This window comes from Rana temporaria, chromosome 3 (assembly GCF_905171775.1).
Source record: "Rana temporaria chromosome 3, aRanTem1.1, whole genome shotgun sequence".
Lineage (NCBI taxonomy): Eukaryota > Metazoa > Chordata > Amphibia > Anura > Ranidae > Rana > Rana temporaria.
This window is the reverse complement of record NC_053491.1, coordinates 338351926-338376641: the sequence shown is the minus strand read 5'-3', so window position 1 is coordinate 338376641 and position 24716 is coordinate 338351926. Positions and strand designations below refer to the sequence as shown.

The window sequence follows — 24716 nt, the reverse complement described above, 5'->3', positions numbered from 1 at the left end:
CAATGCGCCTCTGCACTGGCGCATTTTTAGTGGCGCTATACTGCCACCGCGCCTCCCGCCCCAGTGTGAAAGGGGCCTTACTGAGCCAGATTCTAAACTTGCCTATATGGAACAGTGGGAACAGGACCTGAACCTTACCTATGATCTGCCTGAATGGCAAGACAACACTTATCAGCTATCCAAAATTTCCATCAATACTACCCTTACAGAGGCCAACTATAAAACGCTCCTGCGTTGGTACCTGGTACCAACTAGGGTAGCTAAGATGCATCCTTCTACCTCACCGAATTGTTTCCAACGATACAGCAGTTGGGGACAATGCACCATATTTGGTGGCAGTGCCCCCTGCTAACTTGGTTCTGGATTAGGATTTTCAACTTCATAAATTCAGTGACGGGGTAAACATTTGCAGATCTCCAGAAGCCGCTCTTTTCCACAAACTATTTGACGAAACACTCCAAAAATCAGTAAAATTGGTTCATTACATATTGCTGGTGGCGAGAATCACAATCGCTATTCATTGGAGACAGTCGGTAATTCCTCTTGACTAGGTTAAAAGTAAACTCGATTGGACGATGATTGCCGATAAAATCATGCATATACTTTGTAATAACACCAAAAGGGTATGGGACCCGTGGATCGATTATATCTCGACTCCGTAGGGAACTCCAGGTTGGCCCTCTCCTTCAGTGCTGTATAGCATCTCCTCATCTCCCCTTTCTCTCTCTTTTTCTTTTCTCTCCTCTCCTCTCTTTATTATTTCCTTCTTATTCTAGTACTTATATGCACAATACAGATGATTTCTTTTGGGGCCTCACACAATAGGGAGCCCTGAGACTATCTCGGGGATCACTATCAGGATTCCCCGTGACTTTGGATCTTTGCCATTCACCATACATGTTGGTATTCCTGATCGGACCGGGTCACGCGACCCACGACTGGGCACTTAAAGTGGTTGTAAACCCTTCGTGTGCTATTTCCACCTTATCAACCTTTCCTACCTTATAAACAAGTTACTCTATGTAAAACGCTTCCTACCTTATCCCTTTCTGTGTAATCTGTAATTTTCGAATGAATGACGTAATCGGCACATGCGCAGTTAGTGCCGTTTTTCCGGCCGGCTCTTCTTCTGGCCGGAAAACTGTACTTGCCAGGGCTGCGTAATTTCCTCTGACTGACGTCAGCCCCGAGATCCCGCGATACTACCTCCCTGAGAAGCAGATTCTAACCCCATGTGACTCGCTATGTCACAGGGGTTGGAGCGCAGAGCCGAGGACAGAACCTGTCTGTCTGAAACGAAAACGAGGCTTGGCTTCAGGAAGGAATGCGCACGTGCGGGATTATGGACACAGAAGAAGAGTGAGGGCGGAAATAAAATACTACTGAAACACGGAAGACAGGAGTCATAATGGCAGCGGCTGAGTACAAGCAAAGGCGAGCATAAAAAGTAATTTTTTTCAAGTAAGAGCGTTCTATTTGTATAATGTATGTAGCGCATAGCTGCTAAACAGCAAGATGAAATTGCACATTGCTGATTTGGGGTAACATTATCTGAGTTTACAACCACTTTAAAGAGGACGTACAGGTACGTGCTTGTGCCCAGCCGTGCCATTCTGCCGACGTATATGTGCAGGAGGCGGTCCTTAAGTGGTTAATATACTCGCTGAGGAAGTCCTTACCTACGGACGATTCGCGTGCAAGGGGCTATGTGATGTCAGGGCAGCCACCTACCTGGTTCTTATCTGTATACTACATGTTCTCTATCCATGCACTGGGACACAGTGCCTGTTTTGTGAGTAGTTTATCTTTTTTTTTAAGTTGAACAAATGTCTTATTGATCAAAAGGTGCATACATGTTAAGCATACTTTGCATATAAACTTGGTAACTGAAACATTAAAGACATACATTAGGTAGGCAGGGTAACAGGTTCATTACCATATGAGCACACTCTATAAGGATACATTGTACGTATATGGATTTCTTCAGAGGGAGGAGGGTCATGTTTTGCATGTTATACTCTATCTGGTACCATGGCCCGGAGGAAGTGCCATTTGGCACCTGCCATCGGCCCGGCTGGTCAGCGTTGAAACTTGGATTGGGCAAAAGGTTTTGGTTGTGCTGGGGGGGGGGGGGGTTTATGATTTGTTTTGATCTGATTTAACTTGATTTCATTAATCTTAGTTTGGACTGTGATCATTTGATGTATATTATTGCTGTTCCCCCCCCCCCATTTTTTTTTTTTTATGTAAACCGGTTTCTGTGTTTTGACCGGTAATTGTTGGTCGCATGTTGCGGCCTGTTACTGTATCTATGTTGCAAAAATTGAATATAAATAATTTTACAAAAAAAAAAAGGATACATTGTACACCCAAAGATTACCTAAAGAAACACATGTCTAAGTGTTCATTCCTAACTTATACAGTTTTGTTATGTACAGGTATCAGACTCATATCTTATTATGTTTACTAGGGCAACCTCTGTTGATATATATACATTTCTTATATGGCAGGGTATTATTCACTTCTATTTTCCATTCTACTATTTTGGAAGGTGTCTGTCTCATCCATTTTTTAGCAATCATTTTCCTAGCTGAGAATAGCGTCTCATGGAGAAATATTTTTGTATACTTATCCATTGTATCCGGTAATATCCCCAGAAGGCATTTTTTGGGGTCAAATGCTAAGGGTGAGCCCATGTTGTCTTGTAGAAACGTCACAATTTGTTTCCACAATCCCTGTATTGTAGGGCATGCCCAGATTAGGTGAAAAAATTTTCCGGTCTCCTGCCCAAACATGTTGTAGACTGGGTACATTTGTATCTTGCCATTCTGAGGGGTGTAAGGTATGCCCTATGTAGAATATAAAGTTGTGAAAGTCGATTGGATAGCTTGGGAGACACTGCTTTACAGGACTCCAGTGCCTCACCCCACTTCTCATCCTCTATTGGCCCCACCTCCCTCTCCCATCTGGGTTTCAGATTGTACGCTATTCTAGTAGAAATAGGGTTGAAAAGCCTATTGTACAATTCTGAGATCAGCTTGCGGGGGTCTGTGCTTTTAATTACTGCCATAATTACATTGGGCATAGGATGTGGGACAGAGTCAGAAAATTGCGATTGTGCCACATGGCGGAGTTGCAAAAATCTTCCTGGAAGACATGATCAGTGAATGGGTTGCTGACAGGAGAGCAAAGGCTTTGGTTGTGCGCAGGGCTGATATTCAAGCATTTTTCCCTTGCAATGGCACCACAATTCGACATATCCCCAGAATTCAAAGCATCACAGCACTGGCTAGATGGCTTCCTTCAGCGATATGAACGGTCTCTCAGAAAATCAACAACACTGTTCAAGTTGGAAGATGCTGAAGTTATTAAGCGAGCACTTGCATTCAAGTCCTTTGTTGATGGCATCGACTTTTCTAAATACCAACTTTGCAACATGATTGCTATGGATGAAACTGCAGTGTTTATGGGTCAAGGAGCCCAAACAACAATTGAACAGAGGGGTGCCTCCTCAATCTACGTTCCCTCCACTGGTCACGAAAGTTCACGTGTTACCTGTATTTTGGCAATTCGTCTTGATGGGACGAAAGCCACACCTGTTTGATGATTCACTAAGGGCAAGAAAGATAAGTTGGAACGTGTTTCTGCCATTTATGTTCTTGAAACCGAAAAAGCCTGGTGCACCAAGCAGTTATAAGGAAGTGGCTTGATTTAATGCTGCCACTTGTTTTGCGAGGTGGCCAAAGAGGTCTGCTAGTCTGGGATTCAGCCAGCACTCACCGTGCTAAAGACATGAAGTACTTCCTTGCAGATAGAAGAATAGATCAAATAACGATTCCTGCAGGAATGACTGCCTATCTGCAGACTCTTGATATTGCAATAAACAAGCCATTCAAAGACCATTTGCGTATGGAAATTAATGACTACATTGAAAATAGAATGACAAGAAATCAGCGTGGAAACTTTGTGAAACCTAGCCTGCAAGAGGTCGTGATTTGAGTGCATAATTCATGGGATAAAATCACTGACAGTGTTGTTGCCAATGCACTCCGAGCAGGTTACATGGATAAGAGCTGCTCATTTAATGAGAGCTCTATTGCTCAACATGAAAGATTGGGGCCAATGGTTCTAAAGGAAATGGAGTCGCAAGAAATTCAGGATGGATTTCCGAATTTGGAGAGTTATGACGATGTTCCAGAAGAAGGACGACTTAACTGTATTTGAATAATTGTAGATTGTTGTACCATACGTACCGGTAATAAAAATAAGACATCCCCTGAAAATAAGCCATAGTGTGTTTTCTTGAGGAAAAATAAATATAAGACAGTGTCTTATTTTCGGGGAAACACGGTAATACTATTTGTTGAATTTAAAATAAATTTGATGGATGTCTGTTTTCCTCTTAAGCAATGATATAGCTACATTTACTTGATAAGTAAAATGTGTGAGAAGATACTTAATGTTATAGACATTGTGACATCATAACTGACAGCTCTTTACAGCAGTATCATAAAGACAGAGTGTTCCATCTGTTTGTTTTGTTTCCATATGTCATTCCACTCTTCCCTCTAAAATAGTTGCAGATTAGCATGGCACTACGAATAATGGTAATTACCATAATCATCACTGCAACATAAAAAGCAGAATATTAATACTTTCTGAGTAAGATACTTCATATTGTGATTATTTTTGAATACTTACCCCGTTACTGGTGCTGCAAACGTGCTGGGATTCATTGAATAAAGGCCAGAGCTAAGTTCTATGTAGTCCAGCCTGGGGTTAAAGTATATGTAAACTCTATGAAATTAAATGGAAAAAATGTGCGTGCCAGCCCTCAAATATTAGCCACACACACAAAATGGTGTAGGTAGGAACAATGCTATATCCTGGCCTAGGCCAACAAGGCCAGGCCTAGGGCAGCACTTTGCAGGGGGGGGGGGGCAACACAGAAAGAGTCTCCGCCAGTCTTATGTAGTGAACTGAGCTGAGAGGCAAATTAGTCTAGCGTCCCCATAAAGCAGTCGCACTGCTTCTGGTAAGCGAACGGCCGGCATTCCACAACTGTCGGGGGCGCTGCTTCTAATTTTGACTGTCCTATCATCCTGGACCACAAACCTTCCTCATTGTGCTATATGTTTTCTGCTGCACCATTGGCATGTTTATATCTTCTTAGTCCTCTCCATAAAATTATCAGAAATTTTTGCTTAAAGTAGAACTATAGGCAACACTTTTTTTTTTCATTTTGGATAGAGTAAGGGAGGGTTATAGCCCTTATGTTTATTTTTTTACCATCCCTGTCCCTTTGCAGAGATTTCTCTACACTTCCTGCCCCATAGCCAAATAGGAAGTGAGAGGAAATCTATGCAAATTAAGAGAATTCATTGCCCCCCCAGGCCCTCAGAACTAGTGTCCCCACTCGAAAAATGTCAGGGCGGGTCTTAAACAGAAAGGGGTGTGGCCTTGACAGGAAGGGGTGTGTCATATTTAAATTAGGAGGTGCATGAGTTTAGTCAGGCCTAGGGCAGCACAAAACCTAAATACACTACTGGGTAGGAATCATTGAATGAATAAATATAGTGCAGTGCTATCATGCATTTAAACAATAAAATAATATAATTATATTATACTAATATTAACAATAGTTAACAATGATATTAATACCATAAAAAGGATAATAATGTCCAAAGTAGTCCATATTTAACCACTTAAAGACCGCCTCCTGCAGATATACGTCAGCAGAATGGCACGGCTGGGCACAAGCACGTACAGGTACGTCCTCTTTAAGTGCCCAGCCGTGAGTCGCGGGCGGTCCGAAGCTCCGTGACCGCGGGACCCACGGACATGATCGCTGCTGGAGTCCCGCGATCGGTCCCTGGAGCTGAAGAACGGGGAGAGCTGTGTGTAAACACATCTTCCCCTTTCTTCACTGTGGCACTGTCATTGATCGTGTGTTCCTTCCCTGTTATAGGGAAACACGATCAATGACGTCACACGTCGAGCCCCGCCCCCTACAGTTAGAAACACAGATGAGGTCACACTTAACCCCTTTAGCGCCCCCTAGTGGTTAACTCCCAAACTGCAATTGTCATTTTCACAGTAAACAATGCATTTTTAATGCATTTTTTGCTGTGAAAATGACAATGGTCCCAAAAATGTGTAAAAATTGTCCGATGTGTCTGCCATAATGTCGCAGTCACGAAAAAAATCACTGATCGCCTCCATTAGTAGTAAAAAAAAAATATTAATAAAAATGCAATAACACTATCCCCTATTTTGTAAACACTATGGGCTAGATTCAGAGAGGAGATACGCCGGCGTATCTCCAGATACGCCGTCGTATCTCTGAGTCCGGCCGGTCGTATCTGTGCGCCTGATTCATAGAATCAGTTACGCATAGATTTCCCTAAGATACGACCGGCGTAAGTGTTTTACACTGTCGTATCTTAGGCTGCATATTTACGCTGGCCGCTAGGTGGCGCTTCTGTATAGTTACGCAAGGAATATGCAAATGAGCTAGATATGCCGATTCAGAAACGTACGTCCTGCCGGCGCATTTTTTTACGTCGTTTACGTTAGGCTTTTTTCGGCGTATAGTTACCCCTGCTATATGAGGCGTATCCTATGTTTAGTATGGCCGTCGTTCCCGCGTCGAGTTTTGAAAATTTTACGTTGTTTGTGTAAGTCGTTCGCGAATAGGGATATATGTATTTTACGTTCACGTCGAAAGCAATGACGTTTTGTGGCGGATTTTTGAGCACTGGGATTTTTTCACGAACGGCGCATGCGCCGTTCGTAAAAAACGTCAAATACGCAGGGTCACAGTTAATATACATAAAACACGCCCACATCATCCACATTTGAATTAAGCAGGCTTACGCAGACACAGATACGTTATGCCGCCGTAACTAAGGGCGCAAGTTCTTTCTGAATACAGAACTTGCTCCCTAAATTACGGCGGCGTAACTTATCTGAGATACGTTACGCCGGGCATAAAGATAGACAAATCTATCTGAATCTAGCCCTATAAATTTTGCGCAAACCAATCGATAAATGCTTATTGCGATTTTTTTACCAAAAATAGGTAGAAGAATACGTATCGGCCTAAACTGAGGAAAACATATTTTTTTATATATTTTTGGGGGATATTTATTATAGCAAAAAGTAAAAAATATTATTTTTTTTTCAAAATTGTTGCTCTATTTTTGTTTATAGCGCAAATCCGATTGTACTGCGCTCGGTATATGTCGGCGCAGTGGTTCAAACACGGCGCGGGTATCGGCGTATATTGCGTACCCACGATTTTGCCGGGGGCAAAAAAGTGTGCGGTATACACCGATAAATACGGTAATCTGAGAGGCAGAAATCGCTCATTGCTCAAGGAGCCCATAACAACCTCTGGAGGAACCCTAGGGATCCAGGGAACCATGGTTGAGATACTCTGTCTTTTAGGACTACAGAATGACTAGTCATGTTATATTACAGTTTCAATCCAGTGACCAGAGAAATATATAAAGGTGTGGGTCTTGTCGATCTGTAGGCACCTTGGAATTAGGGAGCCAGTTTTTAGGCAAACTGTATACTGTATCTACAGACAGAAGACTGGTGTTTGCATGTATAGTATAATTAAGGGCTCTTTCACACGTACGAATCCCGTGAGAATCCATACCTTTAACACCCGCTTGCTCAGCAGGGATCGCTCCATTGATCCCCGCTGAGCCGGCAGATGACAGGGCTGTGCAGGGACCGCCCTGTCAGATCTCCGCTCTCCTTTATGGGGGGGATCGGATGAACACCGACCGTCTGTCCATGTTCATCCGATCCGATCTGCAAAATAGGATTTTCCTCCGTCTGCAGAATCGGAGCTTAGCGGACACCGATGAGATCGGATGTCAGCGGATGTTAATCCGCTGACATCCGCAATCCCATAGGGATACATGTATGTCCGTATTTCATCCGAAAACGGATGGATGAAAAACATACGGTCCGCAGGTGTGAAAGGGCCCTAACCAGTTTTAAATGTTCACGTTCTTTTTTTTTTTTAAGAGTGCATATGGGAAGACGAATGAGGTGCACAGATAAAGGATATCTACTTATCCACAGTTCAGTATAAATTTAAGAAATAGCTCAATCTTACCTCCAGTCCAATCCCTGATACAGCAGTCTGATTTTGGAGCAGTTAAGGCTACCGTAAGGGCATTAATAAGCATTTACACCTATCTAAAGTGCTTGTTATTGCTCACAAAATTTGAAATAACTTAAATAATCTCCATTTGATTCGCAATAAAAAAAAGGGAAGGAACGTGTTAACCATGTGTGCATGCTTCAGTTTGTCAGGCAAATTGCACAAGAAGCAGCGCCGGGTACTGACGCTGCAGTTGATAGGCAGATGCCTCTCCACCTGTTGTTTTTGTGTAGCCATCTGCCTGTCTATAGATAACTAAACAGTCTCATACCCTTGATGCCCCCTAACCTAACCTCAAGGATTTGAGAAATGGTATGCACAGATGATAGGACATGAGCTAAATATCTTGATTGGGGCTTATACAAGCCATGGGTAGTGATTTAGGTCTATGCATTGAAAATCCATTAAAATGTCCACATAACAAAAACACTTTGGGCTAGATTCAGGTAGCTGCGCCCCTTCTTATGGCGGCACAGCGTATCGTATTTACGCTACACCGCCGCAACTTACAGGAGCAAGTGCAGTATTCACAAAGCACTTGCTCCGTAAGTTGCGGCGGCGTAGCGTAAATGGGGCCGGCGTAAGCCCGCGTACTTCAAATGTGGAAGGGGGGCGTGTTTTATGCTAATATGTGATGACCTGACGTGAATGACGTGTTTTACGAACGGCGCATGCGCCGTCCGTGTACATATCCCAGTGTGCATTGCTTCAAATGACGTCGCAAGGACGTCATTGGTTTCGACGTGAACGTAAATTACGTCCAGCCCTATTTGCGAACGACTTACGCAAACTACGCAAAAAATTCAAATTTCGAAGCGGGAACGACGTCCATACTTAACATTGGCTGCGACACCTAATAGCAGGAGCAACGTTACGCCGAAAAAGCCTATGCAAACAACATAAAAAACTACCGCCGGGCGCACGTACGTTTGTGAATCGGCGTAACTAGGTAATTTGCATTCTCTACGCCGAAAACAACGGAAGCGCCACCTAGCGGCCAGCGTGAGAATGCACCCTAAGATACAACGGCGTAATAGACTTATGCCAGTCGTATCTTAGGCTAATGTCGGCGTGTCTTGCTTTCTGAATACAGAAAGAAGATACGCCGGCGCAGCTTTGAATTTACGCGGCGTATCTATGGATACGCCGGCGTAAATCGTTGCTGAATCTAGCCCTTTGTTTAAGGTAGTGCTGATAGCAAAGCTTGCACATGAACCCGATGAAGTAATAGCATCAGTTATTTTATATACATGCATATGTATATTAGTTGCCTATTGGTCCACTCTGCCAAATTATCAGTACCACAAGGTGGAGACCATGTGGTCAAGATCTTGGCATCTACTGGCACAGCCCTTTTTGGAAAAAAAATAACATAATGCAGGCTGGGCTGTTTATAACCCTTTTGATGCCCCACTCTAGACACCCACTGTCATGCCCCACCATGCTACCTATACAGAACAATAACCCTCTGAGATCCTGGGACCTACTGCTGTATGGGGCTTCCTAGGGACCTGGCCTTGAAGTCACAGGTGTGAAGATAAGAAGTAGGGGGTTCACTTCCCAGTAAGTGTAGGGCAGAATTCATAAGTGTAAAGCGAGGTGAGTGCTATCTGGGTCACCAAGGCGAGAGATATGCAACAGGCTGGTGGAGCATGGACTTGTTCCGCATCACAAGCTTAAATATAATATCAGATGTATATTATAATAATATAATAATAATAATAATAAAATACATTTCCTCACAATTCACTATCGCACAATTCTGCAAGTTTTCTAATTTTTTTATCGCTCTTGGTCTATAACCACTTTTGATGTAAAGGGACACTTTTTGTCTGTCATGGACAATCGCAAGTTTCCAGGCAGAAAGAACAGTATATATAATTAGCACAGTGATATTTTCAATTGTTTTATTGGATGTGTTTTATAGCAGAAATTAAAACACTTTTTTATTTTTATTCTGTCTTTTGTTTTGTTTATAGTGCACAAAAAATGTAAAAGGAGGTGATCAAATAGCACCAAAAGAAAGCTCTATTCGTGGGGAAAAAAAGACATAACATTTATTTGGGAACCGCATTGCATTTTCAGTTAAAGTTGTTAAAAAAATTGCCTGGTCAGGAAGGAGTATCTTACAGAGGTCAAGAAGTTAAAGAGGAAGTAAACCCTCTTTTTTTTTCTGAAAAAAAAAAAGCCCCTGCAAGAGAAAGGCAAAATGAGCTAGTATGCATAGCTAATGACTTACCTGAGATCAAAGCCCCTGAGTGCGCCTGCGCCATTATCTAGACATTGGTGCACTCCTTTCTGCAAATATCTCCTTAACCGTGTAGGTTAAGAAGATATTTCTTGCACCTACAGGTAAGCCTTAATCTAGGTAAGCCTCGATGTTGACTCGACGCTCCCTCCCGCTGTAATGCCGGGTGTGCAGTGCGCAGCGATTTATATAGGCCTCTTATGACGTCACAGTCCCAGCATGCTCCGGGTGGTGATGAAATAAGGGGGCGGGGTAATTATGTTGTGGATGGATTTTGGGGGGGACCCTACGCCGTTCTTTCCGGCATGGGGGTTCCCCTTAAAATCCATACCAGACCGAAGGGCCCGGTATGCTCACAAAGGGGTAACACATGCCGTTTTTTTTCCAAATGGAGTTCCCCTTCATGCACAAGTTGCATCCCAAAGTCGGATCTGTTAATACCGAATCCGACTTTGATCCGACTTCAGAAAAAAAGTAATACAGGAACTACTTTGAAGTCGACACGACTTAAAGTCGTGCCAGTATGAATGTTAGTCATCGAAAATCATGAAGAATGACTTGTCATACGATTTTGCCGTCCAAAATCATGCTACAAGTTGTATAAGTGTGAAAGGGGACTTAAGGCTACTTTCACACTGGGGGGGGGGGGTTAGCAGTAAAGCGCCGCTAATTTTAGCAGGACTTTAACGCTGTTATAGCTGCGCTTTTGGGCTGCTAGCGGGGCGCTTTTAACCCCCGCTAGCGGTCGAATAAAGGGTTAAAAGCACCCACAAATCACTACTGCTGATTTCAATGGCAGGGACAGTGAAGGAGCAGTGTATACACCACTCCCGCACCGCCCAGAAAATAATGCTTGCAGGAATTTTTCTAATGTCCTGCAAACACACCTCCCCAGTGTGAAAGCACTCAGGCTCTCACACTGGGGCTGCAGGAGAGGAGTTTTTCAGGCCTAAAAAATGCCCCAGTGTAAAAGGGGTCATCGTAAATCCAAATCGTGTATTCAATTAATTTTTTGGAGGTGGTGGGCAGGTGCAGCCTGGCTGCGGAGTAAATTGCTGACTTACAATGGGCTTATAATGAATATTCACCTTCACCGGCTTTATTATTCATTTCCCCACCCTGGTCAATGAAATACTGTCTGTGTGTAAAAACTACGGTTGTAGCACCCTCTCCCCCATATGTCACTCTAGGCAACTGCGTAGTTTACCTATGTTGACAAATGGCACCGATATCAAGTTAAATAAGGTCATGATTTAAGCTGTCACTTTTTATTAAAGCACGAATGTGAAATATTTATTGTTATGGGAATACTTTTTTAACTATAGCTTTGCTTTAAACATGGAGTGAGTGCAGGAAAAGAGTGGCACAGGCTCGCAAGATGCAATAAAACTGAAAAGATGTTTTTATAGACCACTTACTAAATGCGAAGGCTTACCCTCCAACTGTGACTATTGAGATTGTGGGATCTCACTGTGCAGCAGCAAAACCCTTTTTTTTTACTTCTGGTGTGCTTATATACAGTGTATTGTCAACAAATAAATAGAAACGAGAGTACCAATAGTTTTTATGGTCCACATAAAGGGTCACAAAGTTCTTTAGGAATACCAACACATTTCAAGGGTTCAAAAGGCCCCCCTTCTTAGGCCTTTGAATTTTAAGACCATGGAAACTCTGGATGCTAAAAAGAATACCTGCATATTTATAATATTAGCAGCCTACTCCAGTCTCTGGATAACCAGCGCAATAACATACATTGCAATACACTGCAACAAAGGTGTGCACAGGTGTCAAACACAAGGACCGAGGGCCAAATCTGGCCCTCCAGGCCATTTCATGTGGCCCTCGCACCCCTCCTGCCCTCCTCTGGTCCTATTCCAGACCATTACTTTCTGCTTTCAAGCAATGCATCAAGCTTCTTCCCAGCAGTAGCATAAGGAAAACGGGGTGCACTGTGATGTAAAGGAGAGTGGGGGACTCAACTTCTGATGGTGGGGTGGCTCTTGACATCTAATGTAAAGGGAGGGGATAAGCTGGACATCTAATCTTACAAATACAACCGGCCCTTTTGAGGACAATCATAATGCTGATGCGGCCCACAATGAAATTGAGTTTGACACCCCTGCTTTAGTGCATATCAGTGCCCAGAAATGTAATTTCCTGCTCGTGTGATTGGCTCGCTGATTTTCCCAGAAGTCTGCACTAAGTCAGATTTTAGGCATCCTCTGCAACAAAAATTAAATTTTTTGGTGAGATACTTCCAAAGGGATACCGACACAGCACGTTTCCTCATTAGAACACTGCAAGGGCGTCGGATGAATAATAATGAAATAGTCACTCTTATTCAGATTTAGCATCCAAAGACACAAACAGATTTGTCTTCAGAGCAGAAATCAGAAGGAATCTGCAACAAAGTTTATTAAAATCCTTGCAGAGTACCTTAATCACTCAAAGGGGATTGATTCTCAACAAAAGTGAAGTTACTCTTTAAAACTCCTGCCCACCTTTTTGAACTAATCAATATCCCGGTAATCAAAATATATAGAGGTTGTAAACAACTTCTTATTGTCATGTTCCTTGTGGCACAGAAAGCTGTTCTTTATCAGTGCATTTACCCGGAACCCCCCACCACTTCTCTGTTTATTTTATATTATCTTAATTATATATATTTTTTATTTGTTATTTAATATTATCCTGTTTATATCATCTTATATGCTCCGCATGGAGTGGGGGGAGGCCTCCTCAAATAAGAACTCATGAGTTCAAAATGTCTTAGAGGTTTAAGACTCCTTTATTCAAACCTTTGTCCATAGGTACTCAAGAATCTATAGTACAATGTTTCCAATACACCCAGTGGTACCAAACTATTAATGACCCTCCCACTGATGTCTTACCCCCCCCCCCCCACTTAAACCCACATCATGTTTTGTAATCTATCGACTGAGGCCTCCCCCATCGTCCTCTACTTCCTAATTACTGGATCGAATGCCATGCACCCAAGTGCTTCTTACCATTTATTCTTGGATCCAGACCTGCCAGCTCGTCACCAAGCTGTCCTAACAAAATATACATTGTTGTTATTATTATTATTATTATTATTATTATTATTATTATTATTATCTTGTTTTAATTGACAGTCTTAATTAGACCCAAAGAAGTTTCAAGGTGCCACATGCCTGTATAGTCATATCAAGAAGGTTAATTAGTGGTATGATACATGCATATTATACCACTATACCAACCCCCTGAAAAAGACTTACAACTTTTCAGTTGAAACACATTGTTTTTTTTTGTAAACTTTAATCATTGAAGATGTGCTGTACTCTATATATGGTGGGACTCACATTGCTCACATTGCTGATGCATAAAACCCCCTTTTAGGGCCAGAGATGGTCCCTGAAGGATATCTAAGGCAGAGCTTTGGGCTAGTGACACGTGGAACTTTGTTGTCACATACATAAGATTTTGAGGTTTGCTTGCTAGGGGATTTTGCTATCCCCTTTACATCTTTAAAGGTTGTATCATCATCCCTGTATGTGTGGTGGGTTGTTCCCATGGGCCAGTAAGCGTGTCCCTCTCTGGGAGATCTTTTTTGCCTCTTCTTTGATGCACCATACAGTAATGCCACGTACACACGATCAGTTAAACCGATGAGAATGGTCTGATGGACCATTGGACCAACTGTGTGTGGGCGCCATCGGTTATTTAACCATCGGTTAAAAAAAAGCCAACTTGTTTTAAATTTAAAATCCGTGCATGCTCAGAATCAAGTTGATGCATGCTTGGAAGCATAGAACTTCGTTTTTTCAGCACGTCGTTGTGTTTTACGTCACTGCGTTCTGACACAATCGTTTTTTTAAACGATGGTGTGTAGGCGCGACGGACCATCAGTCAGCTCCATCGGTTAACTGATGAAACCGGTCCATCGGTCCATTCTCATCGGATGGACTGATCGTGTGTACGCGGCATAACATATCAACGTTGCAGTTAAAAGCTATTTACTGTATATGCGTGTGGGGTCCTGAAGAAGTGGGGATTCCTGCGAAACGTGTTGACCTATCCACCATCTAACACATATACAAACTGCTATGTTTCCACGCTATATACTGTGATGCGTTGCACTGTATGGTACCTAACTCCATGTTTTTATTTATCTTGTTCCATGTATATTTGGGATGATGCCAATGAGAACATGATATGAAATTTCACTTCCAACCTCTATGAACACCAAAAAAATTCTAATTCAGAATTTCTAATTCTTTGACACACTCAAAATATTTCATAAAACAGCTGTGGATGTAGTTGGACATTTTTATATTGGCATTCTCATCCTTTAAAAATGACATGCTGAGTCATTATTGAATCCTAGTCCTCGTAGATATACGTCTTCTAATTTGGGGTTTGGAATAATAATACAGCTCTTCGAGTGTAATCATACAGCAATGTCTCTGCTGATATTTAAAACATTAAAAATTATTTTACTGTTCTTTTTTTTTTTTTGCATCTATTCATAGCCCATAATTTTCACGTATTTATCTTTGCAAGTGGGCGCTTCCTTTCTTTCCTGAGTTTACTGTGTCATGTGCAAAATGTAATATTTCTCCATGCTCTTTGCTTCCATTATTTTGCCTTTTCCTGTAGCTTTGTTGGGCTGAGTGACAGACGTTGAAAAAAAGTGACAGCTGAGTGGGGCACGGGGGGGGAAACACGATCTTATCACAACAGCATGAAAAATATTCTGAAGCATATTTAAGAAAAACTGTCAGTCAATTAGCCAGGTAACATGCCTGCCATTTTATCATGCAAATAAATAATCATCGCTATTGCTTTTTTGTTAAATTGGCTCTACAGATATAAATTTGCATAATTAAAAGCAATGTTTCAGCTTTTTTTTTTCCCTTCTAGTCGAAGAAATTTAAATCAAGCAATTAAACTGCAGGTTTTCTATATCAGACTAAAGACCCGTGTAATTTGGGCAGATAATAATTATTTTATTTGTAGAAAGATTAAATGCACAAGTGTATGAGCAAATTATTAAAGGAAATGCATCATTATGAGTGCATTTTATTAAACTGCACTTCTGTTCTGTTTCTTTTTAACTTAAACCAGGTTTAGATCTTTTTTTGTATACCTTTTTTTTTCACTTACACTGCTACGTGTGTATCATTTATTTTTATTAGTTAAAACAGTAGATGAAAACTGCATTAACATGATTCTGTTTTTAGTTTCCCTAAATGAACCTTGAATTTCATTTTTGGAGCAAACTGAATATATTTGCATAACTGAATTTTGTTGTCCAGCTTTTCAGCCCATTTAAATGTCCATTCAAATTATTTATAGTATTTATGTATTAGGTGCAAATAAAGGGTAATTATAGTATATTTCTAGTAAGTATAGTTTGAGTTTTCTTTGCAGTGTTTACCATGAATTCGTTTATAGTCTAAGGCCTCGTACACACGACCAAGTTTCTCAGCAAAAACCAGCAAGAAACTTGCTGGGAGATATTTTTTTGCCGAGGAAACCGGTCATGTGTACATTTTTGTTGAGGAAACTGCCGAGAAACTCGACAAGCAAAAAAGAGAGCAAGTTCTCTATTTCCTCGACGGGAATGGCGAAACTTGCCTTGTCGAGTTCCTCGACAGCCTAACAAGGAACTCGACGAGGAAAACGATGTGTTTCGCCCGTCGAGTTTCTCGGTCGTGTGTACGAGGCTTCACAGTCACATTTTTTCAAAGTTTACTTTGCCATATTTGTGTAGTAAATATAAAGATTAGCCACTAGAGGGAACTATCGGGAGCTAATTTCAATAACTGCTTGATAGCAGCCACACAGGGGGAGTATTGTTTTCAGTGAGTTGACTTAGGCCCCGTACACACGTCCGAGGAACTCGACGTGCCAAAAACATCGAGTTCTCTCGTCGAGTTCAGTGTTGAAGCCGCCGAGGATCTCGGCGGGGCCGACTTTCCTCATTGAACAACGAGGAAATAGAGAACATGTTCTCTATTTGGCTCGACGAGTTCCTCGTCGGCTTCCTCGCTGAAAAGTGTACACACGACCGAGTTTCTCGGCAGAATCCAGCTCCGATCGAGTTTCTGGCTGAATTCTGCCGAGAAACTCGGTCGTGTGTACGGGGCCTGATACTTGCTTTGTTAGAAGGAGCAGTAAACCAAACCACTGAGGGGTATTCACGAAAGGCAAATTCCACTTTGCACTACAAGTGCAAAGTGCACTTAAAATTGCACTTGCAAGTTCAGTCGCTGTAGATCCGAGGGGGACATGCATGGAAAGTAAAAAACAGCATTTTACCTTGCACATGATTGGAAGATAAAATCAGCAGAGCTTCCCGTCATTTCAGATTTACCCCTCAGATTTACAGCGACTGCACTTCCAAGTGCACTTTCAGTGCAATTTCAAGTGCACTTTGCACTTGTAGGGCAAAGTGGAATTTCCTTTCGTAAATAACGCCCACAGTGTGGTACTTCAAAGCAGGAAAGGGAGCCTGCATATGTAAGGATGAGCAGAGTCATTTCTGCTAAATTGCACAATCCACAAACAAAATTTCACTAACACAGAAACCTAATGCCATTTATTGATTATTATAAGAAGAAAAAAAATGAAGTTACTGTCTATTTATAACAGCGGTGGTCAAATTAGTAAATATAGGGGGGCCCGACTTCACCACTCCTCTTTCATATGTGCAGAGGAAAGCATTAAATTTGTGTTGCATTAAGACATATATTTTTTAAGGCATTACTGCAGCTCATGGTAAACTGTGCACTCATTTGCATATGAGTTATTGTAAGCATATTTTAAAGCTTTATTATATACTTTTTATGGACCCAAATAATAAGAGATCAGGGGTACCTTAACAAAACAAACTATTTATGTCATTCTAAACCAGGGTTTCGGGAAACCCTAGCGTTTTCTTCAGAGGTTGCTAAGGGTTCCTTAACCACTTAAGCCCCGGACCAGTCAAAGTCCAGGCCACTTTTTGCGATTTGCCACTGCGTCGCTTTAACTGACAATTGCGTGGTTGTGCGACGTGGCTCCCAAACAAAATTGACGTCTTTTTTTTCCCCCACAAATAGAGCTTGCTTTTGTTGGCATTTGATCACCTCTGCAGTTTTTATTTTTTGTGCTATAAACAAAAATAGAGCGACAATTTTGAAAAAAAATGCAATATAATAAATATCCCCCAAAAATATATGAAAACCTTTTTTTTACCTCAGTTTAGGCTGATACGTATCCTTCTACATATTTTTGGTAAACAAAATTGCAATAAGCGTTTATTGATTGGTTTGCGCAAAGGTTATAGCATCTACAAAATAGGGGGTAGTTTTATGGCATTTTTATTGATATTTTTTTTTTACTAGTAATGGTGGCGGTCAGTGATTTTTATTGTGACTGTGACTTTATGGCGGACACATCGGCCACTTTTGACACATTTTTGGGACCATTGTCATTTTTACAGCGATCAGTTCTATAAAAATGCACTGTTTACTGTAAAAATGTCACTTGCAGTGAAGGGGTTAACCACTAGGTGGCGCTGCAGGGGTTAAGTCAGTACTAGGGAGTGATTCTTACTGTTAGGGGGTGTGGCTACACGTCACTGATGACCGCTGACGATCATGAGGAACAGCCATTAGTGACAGTGTCGCTAGGCAGAATAGGGGAATGCCTTGTTTACAAAGGCATCCCCCTGTTTTGCCTTTGCCGACCGAAATCGTGGGGCGCCCAGGAACATCGAGTTCCTGGGACTCGCAAGCATGCTCACGAGGCACGCGGCGGGCGTGCCCACTGGGCGGCAAATTTAAAGGGACGTACGGGTACGCCCATATGCCTGCCCGTGCCATTTTGTCAACGTACATCTGCGTGTGGCGGTCGGCAACTGGTTAAGCAGAGACTGATTGACCTCCCATTTGATTGGCAGAGCCAACTGTTTGACAGCAATGATCTTTTTAGCTGTCTGTAAGGGGGGCATTTTGAACACCGCTGTAAGTGGAGCAACTTTCTCGCTGGCCCACAATATAATGGGCATTCTTCCCACTGTCTCCAATGAATGACTTTTAGCAGGGATTCCCCAAGATCTAAATTTTTTTTGAGGATTTATCTGTGGAAAAGAGGTGTAAAATCGGTTGAAAAAGGCTGATTTAGGTACACCACCCTGTCAGGCAACCCCTTTTAGCGGCAACAAGTAGGCAACCCTGGGCAAGCCTCTACCACCCTAGCTCCCTGGTCAAGCCATTCCCACTCCTAGCATGCAGTAACAAACTCAGCAAATCTGAGCAGGGTTAAGATGGACAGATTTTGCTGTGCAGGGATCAGATTGATCCTTGCACAGCAAAATCTGTCCGTCTCAACCCTGCTCAGACTTGCTGAGTCTGTTATTACATGCTAGGAGTGGGAATTGCTTGACCAGGGAGCTAGGATGGTAGAGGCTTGCCCAGGGTTGAGAGATGTTCTGCAGATTACCTGCTGCCAGTGCTCCTATGAAACACTCATAAGCAGAAAAAGAAGCCCAGAATCTGATTTGTTCAGCTCCTGGACTAAGTGCTGGACCGGAACTGTCGCTGATGTATTTGATATCTGTGCATGTCCACTTTACATTTTATATTTTTTCTCACTGTCTATTTTTTTGGGTGAAAAATAATGAGGCTAATGGGGGGCCATTTAAAGCCCATATGAATTAATACATTTGTTAGCAAATGTTACCAACAAAAGTTTGGCCCTGCCCATGTGTTCCATTTTTCCAAAAGGCTCTGTTTGGCGGTCTACCACCAATAAAAAGTCTTAAGTAGAAGGTGATGGAGCCAAGTTTGACTTTTTACAGCAAAAGGTTTATGATTTTAAACGCCTATATCTCTAGACTTAACATTTTATAGATGTTAGCTTCTTTTTTATGCATTTTAGAATTGTAATTGCCAAAGTTCATAACAGGTTTATTCACTTCAAAAAGTGTTCTAAAATAACTATTTTTTTTTTTGCACTCTGATTTATTCTTTTTATTATTTTTTTTCGTTCTTATAGCATGCCACTTTATTGCAACATCTCAGGCCTCGTACACACGACCGAGTTTCTCGGCAAAAACCAGCAAGAAACTTTTTTTTTTTTGCCAAAGAAACCGGTGGTGTGTACACTTTTCGACGAGGAAACTGTCGAGGATCTCGTCGAGCCAAAAAGAGAGCATGTCTTCTTTTTCCTCGACGGGAATGGGGAAATTTGGCTCGCCGAGATCCTCGACAGCCTAACAAGGAACTCGACGAGCAAAACGATGTGTTTCGCCCGTCGAGTTTCTCGGTCGTGTGTACGAGGCTTCACAGAGGGAATTGAACCACCACATTGTCTCTGCCCCCAAGGGTTTAAAAGATGCAGGATAGGGAGGGGAACACATGCTATAACAGAGCAGGGTCAGAAATAAGTGTACACATTTTGTTATCTTTAAAATCCTTCTTTAGGGATTCGGTGAACTCCCCGATACATCTACTGAAAGTTATATAGCTGGAAGCAGCTCTACAAAGTGTTGGCACTGAATGCTGGGATATCGCCAATTATCAGCGAGACAATGATGTTTCATTCATTGATAGTATGTTGCACCTGGCCCCAGGCAGAGTCATAAATTACAATGAGATGGAATGAGTGCTGAAAAAAACAAATTAGACTATGTCTGAGCTGACTTTAAACCACCATATGATCTGGAGTATGCTGTATTTATTTCAAGCTGTTTACAGCAGGGCAGAGATTGACTGTTACAGGATTAACTGTGGAATAAATATGTCTTATGGATGACTTTCCTCAAAATATTTGATGTGCTAAGGTTTAGAAGCACTTTAATTCTGCTGGTAATATTAAAATGAACTTAATTTCCCCATACTCACCTTCCCTTTTACCCATCTCACTTTTTTTGGCCATTGGGAGTTAAAGTGGAGGTTCACCCGGAAAGTTAATTTTGAACCTTAGATTGATGCTCATTTTGTCAAGGGGAATCGGGTAGTTTTTTTTTTAAATCGAAGCCGTACTTACCGTTTTAGAGAGCGATCTTCTCCGCCGCTTCCGGGTATGGGCTGCGGGACTGGGCGTTCCAATTTGATTGACAGGCTTCCGACGGTCGCATCTATCGCGTCACGATTTTCCGAAAGTAGCCAAACGTCGGTGCGCAGGCGCCGTATAGAGCCGCGCCGACGTTCGGCTTCTTTCGGCTACTCGTGACACGATGTATGCGACCGTCGGAAGCCTGTCGGAAGCCTGTCAATCAAATAGGAACGCCCAGTCCCGAAGACCATACCCGGAAGCGGCGGAGAAGATCGCTCTCTAAAAACGTAAGTACGGCTTTGATTTTAAAAAAACTACCCGATTCCCCTTGACAAAATGAGCATCAATCTAAGGTTAAAAATTTTTTTCGGGTGAACTCCCGCTTTAAGAGAAATATCCAGCACTGCCTCTCTCCCATGTGACAGCACTACATGTCTCCTGATTGGCCCAGTGCTTTCACATGGAGCAAGGAATGTTAATATTAGCTCTGTGTAAGGTCTGGAATAGTCATTATGGAGATTACAAAGAGCGTTCCAACATAATAGCCTGCAAGTCAATAATGGTAGGTATCCATTCACCTTTTATGGTTTTCTTTTTGTGGACCAAGTCTGCATCCTATGCATTAAGGTGAAAAAGCTTCTGGCAGTCACCGGCCCCCCTGTTTTACTTACCTGAGCTGTGGAATTCACTCGGCGGTGACGTGCTCTGCTTCTCTCCACGGAGTCCTGGATCTTGATTGAGTGAGTGAGTGAGTGAGTGAGAAACTTATATAGTGCAACACATGCAAACTGAATCGCCTCTAGGCGCTTAGTTAGATTGATAGCAGCGCATTGGCTCCCACTGCTGTCAAACAAATCCAATGATGCGGGCACTGGGGGGTGAGGCCGAATCATACATTCAGCGGCTACGGACGCCAAATAAATGACTCGGGAGCACGCCTGCAAGGTAACCCCCCAGGAGAGCGCTTCTCCCAAGGGGTTATCTGATGTGGGGAGGAGCCTCGAGAGCCGGCAGCGGACCCTAGAAGTCGTGGATTGGGGCCACACTGTGCAAAATGAGCTGCACAGTGGATTACATATTAAATGTTTGTAAAAAAAAAAAAAAAACATTTACAACCACTTTAACTTTCTGTAACCATGTGGTATTGTATTGTATTTACCTCTATTGTATTGTATTTACCTCTATTGTATTGTATTTACATATATATGGATATTTTATAGTGATTCATGATTATCATTATGTACTATATCAGGGATATGCAATTAGCGGACTTCCAGCTGTTGCAAAACTACAAGTCCCATCATGCCTCTCCCTCTGGGTGTCATGCTTGTGGCTGTCAGGCCTCGTACACACGACCAAGAAACTTGACGGGCGAAACACATCGTTTTGCTCGTCGAGTTCCTTGTGAAGACGTCGAGAAACTCGACAAGCCAATTTTCTCCATTCCCGTCAAGGAAATAGAGAAAATGCTCTCTCTTTGGCTCGTCGAGTTTCTCGACAGTTTCCTCGACGGAAATGTACACACGACCAATTTCCTCGGCAAAAAAATATCTCCCAGCAAGTTTCTTGCTGTTTTTTGCCGAGAAACTCGGTCGTGTGTACGAGGCCTCAGAGTCTTCCTAGGCCTCATGGGACTTGTAGTTCTGCAACAGCTGGAGGTCCGCTAATAGCATATCCCTGTACTATATTATGGACCTATACAATAATTGTGATCTTTTTATACCTACGTGCTTCATTAAAAGTCCAATTTCCACTTCTCATCTTTTTTTCATTTAGATAGGAATGGAGGCACTGGACCTTACCAGGTCAACGCATCAAAGTCCCAAACTGTTCTTCTTTCTGGTTTTAGATACACTTTAGGACGCCCAAGCTGTCCACCCCAGACATGCCTGTATTTGGGAATAACTAAGACCATTCTACTGAAAATCAGGACCAACTCTCCAAAATTGGGATAACTGACATGTGTGGTTATATGTTCAGCCTTCATAATGGCTGTTACTATAGTCCAGGTTTGCCTTAAAATGGATCAGTTCAATGTACAAGTCTCATCTGGACTTTCTTCTTGTCATATAAAATATCTAGGACTTGAAGGTGACTCTAGGATAAAATGAAATCTCTAATGCACTGTACCCCTCAGGTTTGTAGTTATAGTAGAAAAAAAAATGCATTCCTTATGCTAAGGTATTTTATTCCCACAAGCCAGTGCAAACATTCCCCTCAGGGCGAGCTCCAAGTTGTAAGTTCCCAAATATTATCTTGCTCATCCAAGTGAATTTCCTCTTGTTTTTCAGGTGGCACAGATATCAGACATCACCCTGGGGACATCAAAACATCTTACACAGAAATTCTGCTAGTATCCCGCATCTCTCCTGTGTCTCAATGCTTTGATACGGATACTGCCCAAAGCTGATTAGGACTGATCAAGGTAAGATTCTTTATTGCATTTCTCTTGGAGTGTGAATAAAGCAGCATTATAGTAGGGGTTTGGGCCCTATGTATCCATGAGGGATCGCATTCATATCTTGTTACTAGAGGGCGCTGTTCTGCATCACGCTCCCACTGTGTCCTAATTTTAATAAATAACAAGTGAGATGGGACTGAGAAACCTCTAATTGGCCAGACTGAGTCTGGCTAAAGCTATTGCTGTCTTAAAGTGACACTAAACTATGGTTTAAAAAAAAATCTTCTATACTTTTTAAGGCTCTCAGCCTCCTCCAAATCTCCAGATTTATTTTTTGTTGCTGTGATCGTGTGTGGCTACGTTTGTTTTCCATGGTTCCGGTATATTGACATAGCCACCCCCCGCACCCATACTTTGCTTGTTCCCAAAATGGACTAGGGAATAAACATTATGGACTAGATTCAGTAACACTTAGGACGGGCGTATCAGTAGATACGCCGTCGTAAGTCCGAATCCGCGCCGTCGCAACTTTAAGCGTATGCTCAAACTGAGATACGCTTAAATGTTGCTAAGATACGACCGGCGTAAGTCTCCTATGCCGTCGTATCTTAGGGTGCATATTTACGCTGGCCGCTAGATGGCTCTTCCGTTAATTTCGGCGAAGAATATGCAAATGAGCAAGATACGCCGATTCAGAAACGTACGTGCGCGCGGCGGATTTTTTTACGTCGTTTACGTAAGGCTTTTACCGGCGTAAGGTTACTCCTGCTATGTGAGGCGTATCCAATGTTAAGTATGGACGTCGGGACAGCGTCGAATTTTGCGTCGTTAGCGTAAGTCGTTTGCGAATAGGGCTTTGCGTAAATTACGTTCACGTCGAAAGCATTAACTATTTGCGACGTGATTAGGAGCATGCGCACTGGGATACGTTCACGGACGGCGCATGCGCCGTTCGTTAGAGACGTCATTTACGTGGGGTCATGTTTTATTTGCATAAAACACGCCCACCTCTTCAAAATTTAAATTTGGCGCGCTTACGCCAGCAGATTTACGATACGCCGCCGTAACTTAGGGCGCAGGTTCTTTGTGAATCCAGCCCCTGCCTCACTAAGTTACGGCGGCGTAGCGTATCTGAGATACGCTACTCCCGCACAAAGTTACGGCGGGCTATCTGAATCTAGCCCTATGGGGGTTATTTACGAAAGGCAAATCCACTTTGCACTACAAGTGCAAAGTGCATTTGGAATTGCACTGAAAGTGCGCTGTAAATCTGAGGGGAAGATCTGAAATGAGGGGAAGCTCTGCTGATTTTATTATCCAATCATGTGCAAGCTAAAATGCTGTTTTTTATTTTACTTGCTGCATGTTTGTTAAGGGTCATTGAAACTGTTAAGCCTAGTACACACCTTAAAGCGCTGGTTCACCCTATAAAAAATTTCTAACACTACATCCAGCCCAGTTCTGCAAATAAAATTACACTGACCTTTTTTTTTTTTGTCGCCGTAGATAGCGTTTATCCTTAGAATTCACCACGGCTTCCGGGTAGGGAATCCCATGGGAGTGGGCGTTCCTATTGACATGCCAATTGATTGACATGCTAAACGATGGCGCGTACAGCGCGTCACGACTTCCCGAAAGAAGCTCGGGTCGGCTCAGCTCTATTCGGCGCCTGCGCACCCGTGGTCCCGTGGTCCCTGAGGTCCCGTGCTGTCTTCATGAGGGAAGAAGCCGAACAATTGGGGATCCAATTGGAGGGCGCAATTTACCTCACTGTGCGGCCAGCATGGCTGAAAGATCCTGGCACCGTGAGCTGTGTAATCTTATTTGAACTTTGCAAAGTGTGTGTGTGGTTACATGAT

General features: G+C 42.5%; 1 protein-coding gene across 1 annotated transcript in view; it reads left to right on the top strand.

The window, feature by feature from the left end:
• Window positions 1-24716, top strand: part of SGCD (sarcoglycan delta) — a 605373-nt gene that overhangs the window by 120684 nt on the left and 459973 nt on the right. Inside the window, exon 2 of the mRNA XM_040345086.1 lies at window positions 22748-22881. The gene's annotated coding sequence lies outside the window, so the exon portion shown is untranslated. The remainder of the gene's footprint in view (window positions 1-22747; window positions 22882-24716) is intronic.